We start from the raw sequence: 17,418 nt of genomic DNA, 5'->3' as shown, positions 1-17,418 counted from the left end.
TCCAATGAGCATTTGAGAAAAAACTTTTCATTTCTTATTATCCAATGAAAGGATACATTTTTGTGAATATTTTTTTAAATAAAATATCAAAAGGATTAACAATGAATTTTCACAACCTTCTTTGATCACTTTTACAAAGGGTGCCAATATTTTGGGCCACGACTGTACCTGCTTTCATTAGAGTGTTAGAATAAGTTGATGTACTTGCAAAGTTACTTGTAGTCAGTCAAACATATTCTCGGAGAGCATCAGAATTAGAAATTAAGCAGACAGTCTATTAGTACTATAATGAGAGTTAGTTGACATGTAAGTGCAATACTTATATTGTCAATAGAATATTCAAAAGGGACTATGAAAATAAAGTGTTATGACTTTAATTTGACCCATGACCATTCATGAACCATAACAGTTTATATAAATTGATATCCAATCTGTCACAGTTTTCTGTCTTTCTGTCACAGTCTTATGTCTTTCTGTCACAGTCTTCTGTGAGTGTTGTGTTTGTTTGGTGCCATGTGCTTTTGTCCTGTCTCTTTTCTGACCCCGCCCACCTTGTCACCTCAACGTCTTGTAAGTGTTACTGGTTCTTGTGTTTTTTTGCATCTTGGTTTTGTTTTTGCCGTGTTGGCTTTTTTGTTCTTAGACTCCAGAGGGTTAAAGTTAATCTTCCCTGCATTTGGACCCAGACCCTGTTCTTTCGTTGCTGGACCGTGACACAATCTTGTTTGCAATATAATGCAATTCAAACACTCTCAAACATGTTAAGACATATTTAGGAGGATCAAAACAGTATTGCTTACTTAATTCTGGGCTGGAAACATTGTTTATCAAAACATAAACTTGTTGATCTTTGTGTTGGAAAGTAAAGTGAGTGCATGCAGACAATGCAAGCATTACTGTTTATTGTACAGTCTTATAATTATGCAATATAAATGTCTAATTCCTTTGCTATAATTTAGTCTGTTCTTATATATGTTTTTTTTAATATATAAAATAATTGATCAGATTGATTGCTGCTTCTTACTTGCATTTTTCATATTTAAAGTACATTCTAGTTAAAAATTTAAAATTACAAATTTCATATTTAAATGTTGATCTCATCCATCAATGATGAATATGCTTCAACTTTTTCTGTGTATGGATTTTGTGAATAAGCACTACAGAATAATACAAGTTAATTTAAAGTATATTATTGTTTATTTTATTTGGATTTTTATTATTATTATGATTATTATTTGTATTTTTTTTATTTTTTTTGCCACCCCCCCTCCCCCCATAATCCCACGCCCAAACATAATGCAACACGGTGACATCGCGCTATTGCGCCATTTTGCGAATACTTGGCGGTCTTTTTTGGATCGGCAGGCATCAGTTTATCAGGCGGCCTGCGGTGCACTTACAGCTCAAACTGTGGTGAGTATATCTGGATATTAGATCATGTATAACGTAAAAGTGTTTATGCCCCCCTATATAATGATATTACTTGTAATACGTATCAAATACATCGAAGTGTTTTAGCTGCAAGACGATGGGTAGAGATAATTAATTAAAAAATGGTAACGTTAACTGTTATATCCCTGAAATAAAAACGCCTGAGTCATTAAAGCCATCTAACTGTTAGCGCTGAAAAACAGTTCAAATAAAGTTTAAACTTGAGACATATGTTTTTAATTATTATATTATTATTATTATTGTTTCGAATAATTTAACGATTCAATGCTTTTTTTTCTTCAATTGTGTCATGCGAATTAGTTATACAGGTGTTTATAGTAACTTAATATTCTGCTGTACAAGTTTAATTAATTTTGGATCTCCTTTAGCTGTCAGATTTCTACACACGATGTAAAGAGGCTCCTTTTTTATTTATTTTAAGCAAAAACAGCCTTTTCTTCTACAAGCTCTAGTTTTATATTTGGGGTTCAAGTTTATCACTAAGGTATAGTATTTAATATAGTGTGAATTTAGGGGCTATACTATATGAGGTTATAACTTTTGTTTTTGCTTTGTTTTGCATTTATCTCTTTGCCATGTTCTGAAGAAGCCATATTGTTGTAAGGTATGTTTTTTTGTTCATTTATAAAAGAGCCGCTAGAACAATCTGCTTTAATATATTACATTAATTAGATTAAAATATTAATAGATTGAAGGTAGTTAATCTGATTCTTGTGGTTTTCTTGTGTGCTCTTCTGTTATCCTATAATTTTGCACTTTACAGTTGCTAGCAAGGAGAAAATGAATGAAATTAATATTTACAGGCCAAGTTGTTGAAATAGTGTTGGTTTTACATTTTGAAATTGCACAATATCAGTTGTTTTGCAATAAGATAAAAACCTGCCAGTTTGGGTGAGCCTATGACTTTTAATCTAGTACCAACTGGAGGACCTGTATGATATCTGCATTATACTAGATATGATATGATATGAACACGTAACAGAAACTATAACATCTGCCTCATAATGTGTCATGTATAATTAATTATTTGGGCATTACTCTTGTATCCACAGGTTGATGACAAATGAGGTCATGGCCTGTTTCAGTATGAAGTGGGGGAAGGGGAAGCTTGCTTTCACCAAGATCAATCTGTACACTGTTGTCACAGGTAAAACAAAATGAACATATAATACAAATATTAGCATCATATCATTGTGACATTCAGCGTTGTTTAGTTTCTGTTTTAGTTGGTTTAGTGAAAACCAGTAACCTCGTATTGTAGGTACTCATCTGTCACACAGAAATCACACAAACTTCCATATATACACTTCTTATTGATTGGCAGGTCATTCCTGTTGCCAGCCTATCTTTATTGTTCAGAACTCTAACAATTGTTTTTGCATTCTCTAACAATTGTTTTTGCATTTAATGTATTAGACATTAAATGTTAATTTACCTTAAGACACTCTGCAAAAAAATACTGCAATGTGTCTTTGTTGTCATGGTTTTCTTTTGCTAGATTGTCTGCTTAGTGTTTGTCAATTGCATCACAAGCTGAAATATATTTTGATGACTTATAGCATGTAATTTACATTCATGGCTCTTAAAGCTAGGGTAGATTTTTATTTTTTTCTAAGAAACCAAATCAATAGTGTAAGTGGTCTAAATGTATTCTGTGGAAGGCAAATAAATAGTTAATGATTACATTCAGTGATTACTATAGTGCATCATATCCTATACTTACACATTTTCTTATTCAAATATTTCTTACAGAGAGTGTCCAGAAAACATCAAAAGAGACGGGGCAAATACTGCAGCAGCCACTGCCTTTTGTTTAAAATATGCCCCAGCAGAGCCGTCGCAAGGAGGGTGAGAGGCCCTGTGCAAAGTTGATGTGCGAGGCCCTCTACAATTTTGCGTGTGTGTGTGTGTGTGTGTGTGGTGGGGGAGGTTGCTGTAGCAAGGCAAGGCAAGTTTATTTATATAGCAAATTTCGAACAAAATGGTAATTCAAAGTGCTTTACATAAAATTAAGTAAAATAATCATGAAGAACAAAACTAAAACAAGCAATTTTAAAACTTTGGAAATTATTTAAAAATTGACTTGAATTTAAAACAGAAATAGAAAATGATCTTACAGTTAATACATAAAATACAGTGCAATCAGGTCGGACATCGCACAGTGCTCATTCAATAAATGCACAGCTAAACAGATGAGTTTTGAGTCTAGATTTAAATGTGACTAGTGTTTCAGCACATCTGATCTCTTCTGGAGGCTGATTCTGGAAGCAATGTATTTTGGTCCTAGGTCTTTGAGTGACTTCTAGACAAGTAAAAGTACTTTAAAATCAATCTTAAATGTAACTGGAAGTTAATGAGGACTGGTGTGATATGCTCAGATGTTCTAGTCAGAATCCTGGCAGCAGTGTTCTGGATGAGCTGCAGCTGTCTAATGGTCTTTTTGGGAAGGCCGGTGTGGAGCCTATTACAATAGTCCACCCTGCTGGTGATAAAGCATTAACAAGTTTCTCCAAGTCTTGGCTGGAAACAAAACATCTAATTCTTGCAATGTTTTTTAAATGATAGTATGCTGATTTAGTTACTGCTTTGACATGACTACTGAAACTAAGGTCTGTCTCCAGAATCACACCACGTTTCCTGTCTTGATTTTTAGTTGTTAGACCCCTAGAGTCAAAGCATGCATTCACCTTAAAAACTTCATCTTTGTTTCCAAATGCAATGACTTCAGTTTTTTCCTTGTTTAACTGAAGAAAGTTCTGGCGCATCCAACTATTAATTTCATCAATGCATTGGCAGAGGGAGTCAATGGGGCTGTAGTCATTTGGAGATAGGGCTAGGTAAATCTGGGTATCATCAGCATAGCTGTGATAGGCAATTAGGTTCTTTCTCATTATTTTACTTAGAGGAAGCATATACAGGCTAAACAAGAGCGGTGCAAGAATTGAACCTTGTGGGTCTCCACATATCATGGATGTCTACTTAGACTTATGCTCTCCTAGACTCACATAATGATCGCTCCTTTTTAAGTATGACCTGAACCATTTGAGTACCATCCCAGAAAGCCCCACCCAGTTTTCCAGTCTCTCTAGTAGTATGTTATGATCGACAGTGTCAAACGCAGCACTGAGATCTAGCAATACCAGCACTGATATATTGCCAGAGTCACAATTTAAGTTAATATCATTTATTATCTTAATGAGTGCTGTCTCTGTGCTGTAATGCGGTCTGAAACCAGATGTTTAAGTATTTATTCAGCTGATTAAAAACTACCTTTTCTATAATGTTGCCTATAAAAGGAAGATTAGATATTGGTCTATAATTGCTCAAAATGGTGTTATCAAGATTGCTCTTTTTCAGGAGGGGCTTAACAACTGCAGTTTTCAGGGAGTTTGGAAAAGTCCCAGAAAGAGATTTGGTTCTAAACAGTTAAGCACACTTTTGAAAAAAGATGTGGGAAGTGTGTCAATATAGCAAGTTGATGATTTTAGTTGCTGCACTATGTCTTCCAAAATGTTGTTTGTTTTCTTACTGACTATTATTGGAGCAATATCATTAATAACATTCTTAACTTTTGAGTTGAAGGAATCAAGGAGAATATCAACAGAGTCGGCAGAAAATACTTGGTGTTAAAGATATGGCCTCTGTAAATAGTACACTAGTGTTCTCGTTAGGGCTGCACTATTAATTGCATGCAATTGTCATGCATGTCTCGTCAGTAAAGCTGGTTCTGTGATTAGCGGTTGATGTCAATAACCTGCTTTCAAATGGAGCCGCACTTAATAGACAGAGCCGTAGTTCGCTGACAAGCTACGCAATATCGCGTTCATAACCGCATGAGATTCTTCTGCGATTTTGAACGCAATAATGCACCACTTGTCAGCGAACTACGGCTCTGGTTATTAAGTGTGGCTACATTTGAAAGCATATCCTTCTGACAGAGACAGTTCTAGAGTAAGTGGTAGCAGAGATCAATATATCAAAGAAAATACAGAAGTGATCAGATAGTACTACGTCCTTAATAACAATGAATGAAATGTTTAGAGCCCTACTGATGATTACATCTAGAGTGTGTCCACCTTTGTGTGGGTCCATGCACATGCTGAATCAAGTCAAAGGTATTTAGAACTGTTATCATTTCTTTTGTAGTTTTTTTTTCTGCATTGTCTATGTGAAAATTAAAATCCCCTGCATTAGCAAAACAGTCAAACTCTGAGGAAATCATTGATAACGTTTCTGTTACCTCAACAAAATGCTGAAGAGTATTTTGGAGGCCTGTAAATAATAATAAAAAGAATGTGTTGAGCACCTTTTAGCACAACCCCTAAATATTCAAAAGACAAGTCATGACCAAATGACACTTGTTTGCATTGATAGACATCTTTAAAAAAGCAGCTCCACCTCCACCTCTCCTAACAGTCCTGCAAACACTCATGGAAGTGAAGTTAGGAAGGACTGCTTCATTGAGGACTGTTGAACTGCAGCTGTCCTCTAGCCATGTTTCATTTAGAAACATAAAATCCTAATTGTTTGTGGTTATAAAGTCATTGATTACAAAATGATTAAATTTTTTAGTGAGCGAATGTTTAAAGATGCTAACTTGATGGCAGTGCTTTATGTCATTACATCAGTTTTAGTTTGATGCATATTAGATGAGTTTGCCCTTCGGCTTAAGATGGCCTTAAACTTTCTGTCACATGATAAAAGTGAAATCGAGAAAGCTACAGGCACACTGGGTTCCCACTTGTTCTTTAAACATTTGTGAATGTTGCGGTTATTATAGCAGGGACCCGGCACATATCACTGTGAGCTTCTATCAGTTGTTTTTGGTTCACCTTCAGCAGATTGAGGGTTTGGGGCCTGCTGTTGCTGCAGCGGTCTGAGAGCTCTCACAGCCCCCAGGCTTTGATGTTTTGGGACCCTGCTGTTTTCTTGTTGACATTTGCGGGCTTGCAGCGAATGAGTGAGAGAGTTTAGTCCAAGCATACACCAATTCTACCATTTTCAGTGAAAAGCACAGAAGTGGAGATGCTTGAGAGAGGAATAATGTGTCTGGTGAGATGGGTTGTGTCTCTGGTGTTTCTTGTGGCTGTGATATGTTGTCTTGGCTTCCCCGGCTGTCTTCAAGAAAGTCATCCTTGAGTGCTGAGTCTTGTATCTGTTTTGATACATCACAGTCTGTGAGGAGCTCTGAGGGCAGGTCTCTTCCGGGATGGTGTCCATCAGCAGTGCTTTTTGTGGCTGCATGGTGTTATCAGTTGGGAGTGGTCCACTGATGAACGACTGAACTTGGAGTCTTCAAAGTGTTTGAAAGAGTTCACTGAAGTCCTTCTTAAGGATGTTTGACTGCTTTTTGAGAGTATCATTCTTCCCCACATGGATTGATAATTAGATTTGTAGTCTTGTGCTTCATTTTCTGAAGTTCCTTGTTCACATAAGAGACCGTTGCTTGAGGAAGGCAGCATGTTATTGTAGTCCTGCTACGGATGTTTCTGATAATAGAGTCACCCACTATCAGAGTCCTAGGCTCGGCTACGCTCTGAGCTGAATGTCACTGTCTGTTAGTAACGGTGTTAGCTGCTAATCACATTTGGGGATTCCTCACCCGCATTCATTAATTCTTCAAATCTGTTTTCAAGATGTATAGTGGGAGGTAGAATACTGGTATTTACAAGCCTTGTCATAGTTGAATCTGGGGTAGAGAAAGCTACGGCAGCAATATGAGAAACTCATGACAATCTGATGTCTTGTGTTCCTCTGGGTCTTGCACCCTGTTTGTGCCATCGATTAGTGTGATGATCCGTTTCGGCTTGTTCCTCTACACTTGGTTCAAACTGTTGAGATTCAGAAGATTCATGGGACTCACCGGCTGTATGCTGAGAGGGTCCATGACGACAGTCTGCTGAGTGTTTCGCCTGTTTTGGAAGTCCAGCAAGTAACTTTGTTTCAAGAATCACAATCCTTTGTAGAAGTTTGCAGCAGTTCATGCAACAAGTAGATCCAACAGGAGGCATTTTCTCTCTCTTCCATTTGAATGTAGGCAGTTGTTTTCCCATCTCCAGGATGTAAGCTGCTGGCAGTGGGAGGCAAAGTCTTCTTTTGTAGTATTATTCCAGTCAAAAAAAGTTTTTAGTTTTAGCGTTTGTGCCAAAAATATTTTGTTTGAGCACTGTGCTGATCTGCTGAAGTAAAAAATCGTAGAAAAATCTGAGAAAAGTACAGAAATAATAAGCGAAGCGCAGAACAGTAGGCTAGAACGTCCGAACGGTAGCAAAGCCAGAACCGCAACAAACTCAACTTTAACATGCATCTGTTCGATTGTGATGCCTTGCTCACTGACATGCTTGCGCACAAATCATGGCCACGCACTAACTCATAAGGATCTACAATCATAATTATAATAAGTTAATAAGAATGCTTAAATTAGTTCTAGGCTTGTAGACAGTTATATATGAAGAGTTCAGATGGAAAGTGCGATCCAACATTTTCTTCTAAAATAATTATTTTCTCATCTTCCTATGTTTATGTTCAGTATTTCACTTTATTGGGAAAGAAAAGAAACTGTTTATTGCTATTAAAGTGAAATTAAACGGTACTAGGTTTTTGCAGCTGAATTTTACATCTAAAATCAATTTGCACTATTTGAAAATTATATTTTCTTTTAAAATGTGCACTCTCACTCTTATTCGTATGTTTAATAGTCGAAAACGCAAATGTCTATTGTCACATTTATTTTATGTTTTACATGAATCATTAACCTATCGCATTTTTTCAATTCAAAAGGGCGAAATTTCATAAAAGGTTGAGTAGTTTGCATCTCTAGATAGTCTATTATGTTTGGTCGCTGAACATTTCAATCATAAAACAGTTCTCTAATACCGTAGGCTACTGCTTACATTTTTCCACAAACTCTAGTTATGTTGTGACAGTAAGACCCACATTCTTTGATATGATTGGCCATCTCGACCACTGAGGCAGACCAGCCTAGAGCCTTGCACGGACCTCAAATTTAAACCCTATCCCTAGACCTAGATTTTTTTTTTAATGGCCAAGCGGCCAGTGCCAGACAGTGAACCTATGGATCAGTTTAGCCTTCTTAAATCATCACGACTTGCCTAAAATAAAATCTATAGATATATAAAACAGTTCAAGTATGTTTAAAAATTAAACCTAGATAAATGTGCGCTATATCCAGTAGTTTGTGCGGAGAGTGCAAGCAAAAGCGTGCTGGCCAAAGCAATCACTTGCATTTTTTTCAGTGGATATGCAGTAATTTTTGCTCATAAAGGTAAGAGTAATACATCATTCGTAACTGTAAATTGTCTACTTTTATTTGTGTGCAATCACATTATCAACAAATCGTTGTGCTTTTATAAAAAAAAAAGAAAATAGTCATGATGCGCTTTCTACCGTCTCGTCTTGAACAGGAGCACTTAACAAAAATGAACCAAAGCTCAGTGAATACATGACTCACGGACATGACAAATATATCTATAGAAAACTTTAAATGACTACTTAACAAAATACAACACATCAGAAACAAAAACTCATTCATTATAAAGATAATCCATAAAGATGAACTTTTCTCTTAAGGCTTGTAAAATGAAGAGTTGGCGAGTCAGGATTAGCAACATCATCCTTGCTACACCAACTCAGAAAACTATTTATTAGTAAATAATTCAATCTCATTCCTATTTACCCCATGACTCATTTATGGTAATAATTTTTTGAAGATGCTTTATGTCAAGCTTAAGCCTATTGCGTGCATTTAAAAGCAGAACACTGTGATGCTGCGGGACACTTAACACTGTTAAGCCGCTATTGACAGTCATGTTAGCACGGTCTTGTGTTGTTTCCCTCAGTGCGGCAATTTTTTCATCACTAATTGATGGATGTCTTAAATATAAAAATAAGGAGAAGCCTTAAACAGGCCTAAGGACAGCCCGCATCTGAACTATGATGTGGAAATTGGCCCGAAACCCGGCCTGGAGTGTAAAAAAAGTCAGGGTGAAATGCAGGGCTCTAGACCATTTAAAAGTTAAACTTTATAACTTTTTGTCGTCCTATCAACAAACAACTTTACTCATTCTTATACTTAGAGTCTTGTACTGTCTATCCGCTATGACTATTTTAGTCTACCAAAGGACAAGATGGGTGGAAAAAATAGTAATAAAAATTAGATATAAATGACATAAAATGCAGGCCAGGAGCGAGGCCCTCTAGAGGTGTGAGGCCTAGTGAAGTTGCACACTTTGCACAGCCCTTGCGACGGTACTGTGCACCAGACAGGGTGGGTGGAGGTGGCAGGAAAAAAAGAAAGATGTTAATAAAATGTATGTTAATGTTTTCAAAACTATTCAGTTCCAATAATGTTGATGTTAAAATGTAATTATTTTGTAAATGTTCTGTTCCATGTTAAATGTAAATGATACAACATGTGAATAAATAAATCATATTTGTTATAAACCAGTTCATCTCTTAGTCATTTTTCTGATAAAACCACAAAACATTTGTGTATTCCATTTTCAGACAGTCTGACGTTAGATTCTGACGTCAAAAAGATTTTCATTTTCATTCAAAATGCAACGTCTGACCAACGTAGCAGACTGACGTCAGTCTGACGTTGGGTTCAGACGTCAACCAGATTTTCATTTTGATCCAAAATGCAATATCTGACTAACGTTGGAGATTGACGTCTGTCTGACGTTGGGTTCTGACGTCAACCAGATTTTCATCCGAAATGCAACGTCTGACCAACGTAGCAGACTGACGTCAGTCTGACGTTGGGTTCAGACGTCAACCAGATTTTCATTTTGATCCAAAATGCAATATCTGACTAACGTTGGAGATTGACGTCAGTCTGATGTTGGGTTCTGACGTCAACCAGATTTTCATCCGAAATGCAACGTCTGACCAACGTAGCAGACTGACGTCAGTGTGAAGTTGAGTTCGGACGTCAACCAGATTTTCATCCCAAATGCAACGTCTGACCAACGTAGCAGACTGACGTCAGTCTGACGTTGGGTTCGGATGTCAACCAGATTTTCATTTTCATCCAAAATGCAACGTCTGACCAACGTTAGAGATCGACGTCAGCCTGACGTTGGGTTCTGACCTAAACCAGATTTTCATTTTCATCCAAAATTCAACGTCTGACCAACGTTGGAGATCGACGTCAGCCTGACGTTGGGTTCTGACGTCAACCAGATTTTCATTTTCATCCAAAATGCAACGTCTGACCAACGTTAGAGATCGACGTCAGCCTGACATTGGGTTCTGACGTCAACCAGATTTTCATTTTCATCCAAAATGCAACGTCTAACCAACGTTAGAAATCGGCGTCAGCCTGACGTTGGGTTCTGACGTCAACCAGATTTTCATTTTCATTCAAAATACAACGTCTGACCAACGTTGGAGATCGACGTCAGTCTGACGTTGGGTTCTGACGTCAACCATATTTTCATTTTCATCCAAAATGCAACGTCTGACCAACGTTAGAAATCGACGTCAGCCTGACATTGGGTTCTGACGTCAACCAGATTTTCATTTTCATCCAAAATGCAACGTCTGACCAACGTTGGAGATCGACGTCAGCCTGATGTTGGGTTCTGACGTCAACCAGATTTTCATTTTCATCCAAAATTCAACGTCTGACCAATGTTGGAGATCGACGTCAGCCTGACGTTGGGTTCTGACGTCAACCAGATTTTCATTTTCATCCAAAATGCAACGTCTAACCAACGTTAGAAATCGACGTCAGCCTGACGTTGGGTTCTGACGTCAACCAGATTTTCATTTTCAACCAAAATGCAATGTCTAACTAACGTTAGAAATCGACGTCAGCCTGACGTTGGGTTCTGACGTCAACCAGATTTTCATTTTCATCCAAAATGCAACGTCTAACCAACGTTAGAAATCAACGTCAGCCTGACGTTGGGTTCTGACGTCAACCAGATTTTCATTTTCATCCAAAATGCAACGTCTGACCAACGTTGGAGATCGACGTCATCCTGACGTTGGGTTCTGACGTCAACCAGATTTTCATTTTCATCCAAAATTCAACGTCTGACCAACGTTAGAAATCGACGTCAGTCTGACGTTGGTTTCTGACGTCAACCAGATTTTCATTTTCATCCAAAATTCAACGTCTGACCAACGTTAGAAATCGACGTCAGTCTGACGTTGGGTTCTGACGTCAACCAGATTTTCATTTTCATCCAAAATTCAACGTCTGACCAACGTTAGAAATCGACGTCAGTCTGACGTTGGTTTCTGACGTCAACCAGATTTTCATTTTCATCCAAAATTCAACGTCTGACCAACGTTAGAAATCGACGTCAGTCTGACGTTGGGTTCTGACGTCAACCAGATTTTCATTTTCATCCAAAATTCAACGTCTGACCAACGTTGGAGATCGACGTCAGCCTGACGTTGGGTTCTGACGTCAACCAGATTTTCATATTCATCCAAAATTCAACGTCTGACCAACGTTGGAGATCGACGTCAATATGACGTTGGGTTCTGACGTCAACCCGATTTTCATTTTCAACCAAATAACAACGTCTGACCAACGTTGGGATCCAATGTCAGCATGACGTTATATTGACGTCCGGTGCCTGCTGGGTAAACACAGCTGTGTTCTGATTACGTCAATATATTCACTGGCTTATAATATGAATTATATTCTTTTAGTGGCATTTGCAGAGTAGAGCATCAATAATATTATTGCTTATATATACAGTAGGGTTAATGATTTGTACAAACTCACTTAGTATTAAAGGTGCTGTAGGGAAATTTGTACATATTTATTAAACCTGTCATTATGTCCTGACAGTAGAATATGAGACAGACCATCTGTGAAAAAAATCAAGCTCCTCTGGCTCCTTCCAGTGGTCTTATTGCCATTTGCAGAAAGTCATCCGCTCCAGGTAAAAAACAACCAATCAGAGCTGCGGTCTGTAACTTTGTTTGTGTTCAAAATGTAGAAAAATGAAGATAATAAGCGAGTACACCATGAATCCATTTCCGAACCGTGTTTTCAGCTTGTCCTGAATCACTAGGTTGCACCTATAATGAGTGTTTATATTCGGACTATTTTAGATTGCTTCGGGGACACCGCGGCGGAGTAACCCAGTACCTTTGTGATTCTTCATAGACATAAACAGAGAGAAGTAGTTCCGGCTACAATGTTCTTCGGCAAAACGCAAGCAGTTCTGTTTATTAACCGCTAGAGCGTCAAAAGTTCCCTACCGCAGCTTTAAGCCTTGGCGTTTGCCTTGTCTTGCGGTCATTTTGTCTTGATGCTGAATGTGTGTTTTGAAATGCTGTGCATTGACACAGCTATTGAAGGGAATTCAACACTTGGTCACACTTTATTTTGAGGTACAATTCTCACTATTAACAAACTATTAACTATGACTTTTGCCTCAATAAACTACTAATTTGCTCCTTATTAATAGTTAGTGAGGTAGTTGTTAAGTTTAGGTACTTGGATAGGATTAGAGATGTAGAATATTGTCATGAAGAATATGTGCTTTATAAGTACTTATAAACAGCCAATATGTTAATAATAGGTATGCTAATAAGCAACTAGTTAATAATGAGAATTGATCCCTACACTAAAGTGTTACTAACCTGTGTCACACTGAAGTAGAACAGGACAATATGTTCATTATACATATCCTTAATATTTCCAACATCTAGTGAAATGAGAGACCTTCATATTTCTGGTTTAGGAGGCATTTAGGAATATTGTTGGTATTTGTATTTACGGTATTTGTACTGCTGTGATTCATCAGTCGGAGACGCAGAGGTGCGAACAAAGATTTTTGAAGTGTGGAAGACACTCAGTAGCTACCAATTGGATACATTTCTAATGTAAAAGAAACAGTTCACTTCACAATCAAATTCAGTCGATTTTTACTTTGTATTACATTTATTTCCATGACTTGCTTTCTTGAATGTAACACAAAGCTAGCTTCCCCATTTCTTGTCATTGTGACTATATACAAAAAAAAAAAAAAAAAAAAAAAATCAAATGGACACCATAACCAAGTTTTCTGCAGACATATAGTACAATAGCTTTGTTTGTGTCAAATCTTGTTTGCTCTTGCATTCAGTTCATCAAGATGGATCATACCGGGTTTGATGACAAATATGATTGAATCTCACAGGGCTGAAGTGCATTTTTGAAATATGCTTTCAAGTTTTAAAGCTGGTGCATCAGTTGGGTTTGCCTCAGTATATGTGTTTCAGGAAATGAAGTACTCTGTTCACTAGAGATATGCATATAGGTGTATAAAGGCGGAAAAGCACAATGTTGTGCTCTAAATAGCAGTGGTGCTGACTGTGAGCTGGGGCGAATACTGCAGCTTAGATGTAGGTTCAGTAAGCTGTGTTTTTTGGGACTGTCAGCCTGAGCTGTGAGTTTGTGTCAGTGAACGATGAGACGAGTACATGACTCAGCAGCTTCAGAGAAGGGATGAGTCGAGGAAATGCAGACACTGACACGCTGCATTATGGGGATGTGATCAGGGCTCTAAAAGAATAATTCTTTATGGTTATGACAGGAAAGAGAGAAAGTGAAGCAAGAGAGCAGAATATGAATAGACTAGTTCAGAAGTATGGTTTTATATGTCAGTCTCAAGAAACCTGCCAAGAGCAAAGTTTTATATCAACTAATTAATGAAAAGTTAATCAAAAATATGAGTCCTCAAACATTATATTATTGCATGAGATTTATACATTTCAGCCATAATTATAGCAAAATATTCCCTGATATGTTCGGCAGACTGGACATTTATATCTCAAAGAAATATTTTGTATACTGGATGTGAAATATTAATTTGAAATACTTCTATGTATTTTTGTAATGTTATTACCTTCTTTATTTCTTTAGCTTATTTAGACTCATAATTGTTTCATTTGTGTCTTCACATTCTGTGACATGCATGGCTCTATACCAATGTCATGGAATTTAAGTTATTGTTGGTTTATTTAATAATGTAAAAGAGTAGAGTTACTGCATGTGGACAAGTGTTAGACGGGTCAAAGATGCCCTGCTTTATAGAAGAGCTGCTGGAAGGAAACATGTCTCCTGTGGTTGCTTTATAAAGTAACTCTAAATGTTTTGTTCATTTTCATGTATTCCATTTCAAAATAAGGTATACTATACTTGTACATTTTCAAACAAGATAATCAGCAGAAAATGACAAAAGCGAGTGATCTTTTTTTCTGAAATATTCATGGCCTCAGGGAAATCCATGCCAGAAATAATCATTTGCTTTAAATAATGTATGTAAAAACAGAAGTGAGTCTGGCGTCTGGCGTCAGGCGCTGAGAGGGTTGGCGTGGCGTTGGCGTAGAGCTCAGCTCTTGTTGAATGTGGCTGTGCTGTGCAGGGATGCAGGTGATTGATAGCGCCGCCGCTGGGATGCAGCCTGCATAAATTCTAGCCTAAACCGCCGGGGAGGAGGGAGGCCTGAAGGGGAATGAATCACACCATAAAACAAAATCCAATACCAGAGGAGGGAAGAGCATTCAGTGCCATAAACTGCCGTGCCAAACAGGACACCTATTAGCATTCATTTAAGGAAACAATTCAGTCCAGCATCATCTCTTAAAATTATTTCTGCCTTATAAAGGCAAATACAAGGAGATAATGACTGTTTTAAATGTAACTGAAATTGTCAAAAAATAATAATAATAATAAAAAAAAAAAATAAACCCTTGGTAACATTTTACCAATTTTGCATTGCACATTAAATTATATAAGCCAACAATGGGCAATACATTTGTTACAGTATATATTCATGTTTGTTCATGTTAAATACGTTTCACAAAAGGTTATTTGTGACAAAAGAAGATTATTCAGGTTATAAAAAGGTGAGAAAGAGACTGAATGGCTTTTTGTGGAACCAAAAATGTTTCTTACTATGTCAAGAACCTTTTGAAGCAGCTTTATATTTTAAGAGTGTATAGCAACATTTTACTATATGGTCTCATTAACGCATTGGCTAACATGAGCTAACAATGATCAATATGAGTTTAAAATTATTTATTAATCTATACGTTATAAGTTAATGTTATTTAATAAAAATACTTTTTTTTATTAAATGTTGAACTTAACATTAACAAATATTATTAAATGCTGTAGAAGTAATTTTCATTATTAGTTCATGTTAACTAATGTTAACAATTGGAACCTTATTGTAAAGTGTTACCAAAAAGTAATATATAAAAAAATCCATGTAACACCGATAAAAAATAAATAAAATAAAAAACTATTTTATGACTAAATCAATTCAAAATTAATTCTAAGAGTAAAATCAGTTGTTATGCAATTTAATTTGCAGAGAGCAGATTTTTCACACCATGAGTGATTCATGCAGTAACACCCCTGCAGCGCTGCAGAGGACATCCCCGCTCCCGTCCCGTCCCGCTGCAGCTGTTCCTCAGCGTCATGTGACTGCAGCACTCGCTCTGAGAGAGACCAGCTTGCAGCCAGTTGAGACTCTGTGCAGTTTCCATCTGAGCATCGCAACACACGACCTCTGTGAAGCAGTGACAGAGCTCAAGATCAACTCATGAAGTAAGGACATTCTGATGTCATGAAGACCTCAATACACACTCAAATACATTTACAATAATTTTCAACACTGTAAATAAAACAAGGATTATTGGAGTATGTTTTACAAGTTTAATTCCATGTGTTACTTGCCTTTTTGTGTACTAGATGTACAAAATTGTGTAGCACTGCATGTGATGAGATTGGATTGAATAATTAGGTTAAATATAGACCTATATTCTTCTATATATTTCAAATAAAATATGTCTTACTGTAAATTGGTTTTGTAACACTCAGTTGTGCACAAAAAATATTAGTAGACCCACTTGATTTCATAATTTCCAGTGTTTGGATGTGAGAAACCACTTTTAAGCACATTTCCCATTATTTCCATTTCCTTGCCAACACTGATGGTGGCTTTTTCTCCAGGATTAAGAGTTGAGTAGTCCTGGTGTAGCAGACCTAAACATCAAACTAACCAGGGAGCAAATGGTATAATAATTCCGTCCATGAAAGGTTACATTCCTTGGTGTGAAACATACTGTCTGTGTTGTCTATGGGATGGTTGGCAATAGCCGTAGTGCACATGTAATAATTTAGGTACTGAACACTGAATATTTTGTGATTGATAATTAATAATATCAATAATAACGAGTTTACCTGTCACTAACACTTATCATCATTTATCACAAGCTTCCAAAACTTGTTTTAAAACCTGGTTTCCATCTCTATTATAATGAAAAAAAGGTAACCTAAAAACTTCTTACTGTGTATTTGAATGTCTTTAGAAAATCAATAAACTCGGCTCATTTTGGATTTCATGAGAGCTACACATTCCAAAAAAGTTAGCAATAAGACGCCTGAAAAGTTAAAGGTGCATATAAAGAACAGCTGGAGGAGCAATTTGCAACTTACTAGGTCAACTGGCAACATGATTGGGTATAGAAAAAGCCTCTCAGAGTGGCAGTATCTCTCAGAAGTCAAGATGGGCAGAGGATCACCAGTTCCCCCAATGCTGCAGCGAAAAATAGTGGAGAAATAACAGAAAGGATTTTCTCAGAGAAAAATTGCGAAAAGTTTGAAGTTATCATCATCTACAGTGAATAGAGAATCTGGAACAATCTCTGTGAGTAAGGGTCAAGGCCGGAAAACCATACTGGATGCCCATGATCTTCTGGCCCTTAGATGGTACTGCATCACATACACGTTATTTTTGGAAAACTGGGACGCCATGTCATCCAGACTAAAGAGGACAAGGACAACCCAAGTTGTTATCAGTGCTCAGTTCATAAGCCTGCATCTCTGATGGGATGGGGTTGCATGAGTGCGTGTGGCATGGGCAGCTTACACATCTGGAAAAGCACCATCAATGCTGAAAGGAATATCCAAGTTCTAGAACAACA

At 37.1% G+C, this 17,418-nt stretch overlaps 1 long non-coding RNA gene across 1 annotated transcript; it reads left to right on the top strand.

Moving 5' to 3' along the window:
• The first annotated feature begins 1,361 nt into the window (after positions 1–1,361).
• Positions 1,362–6,236, top strand: LOC128031393 (uncharacterized). The gene is made up of 4 exons (XR_008188086.1): positions 1,362–1,413; positions 2,039–2,056; positions 2,505–2,599; positions 3,205–6,236. It is a non-coding gene; the product is annotated as an uncharacterized LOC128031393 (long non-coding RNA).
• The last annotated feature ends 11,182 nt before the right edge of the window (positions 6,237–17,418 follow it).

The sequence above is a fragment of the Carassius gibelio genome, chromosome A17 (genome assembly GCF_023724105.1).
Source record: "Carassius gibelio isolate Cgi1373 ecotype wild population from Czech Republic chromosome A17, carGib1.2-hapl.c, whole genome shotgun sequence".
Lineage (NCBI taxonomy): Eukaryota > Metazoa > Chordata > Actinopteri > Cypriniformes > Cyprinidae > Carassius > Carassius gibelio.
This window is presented reverse-complemented; position numbering and strand designations above follow the sequence as displayed.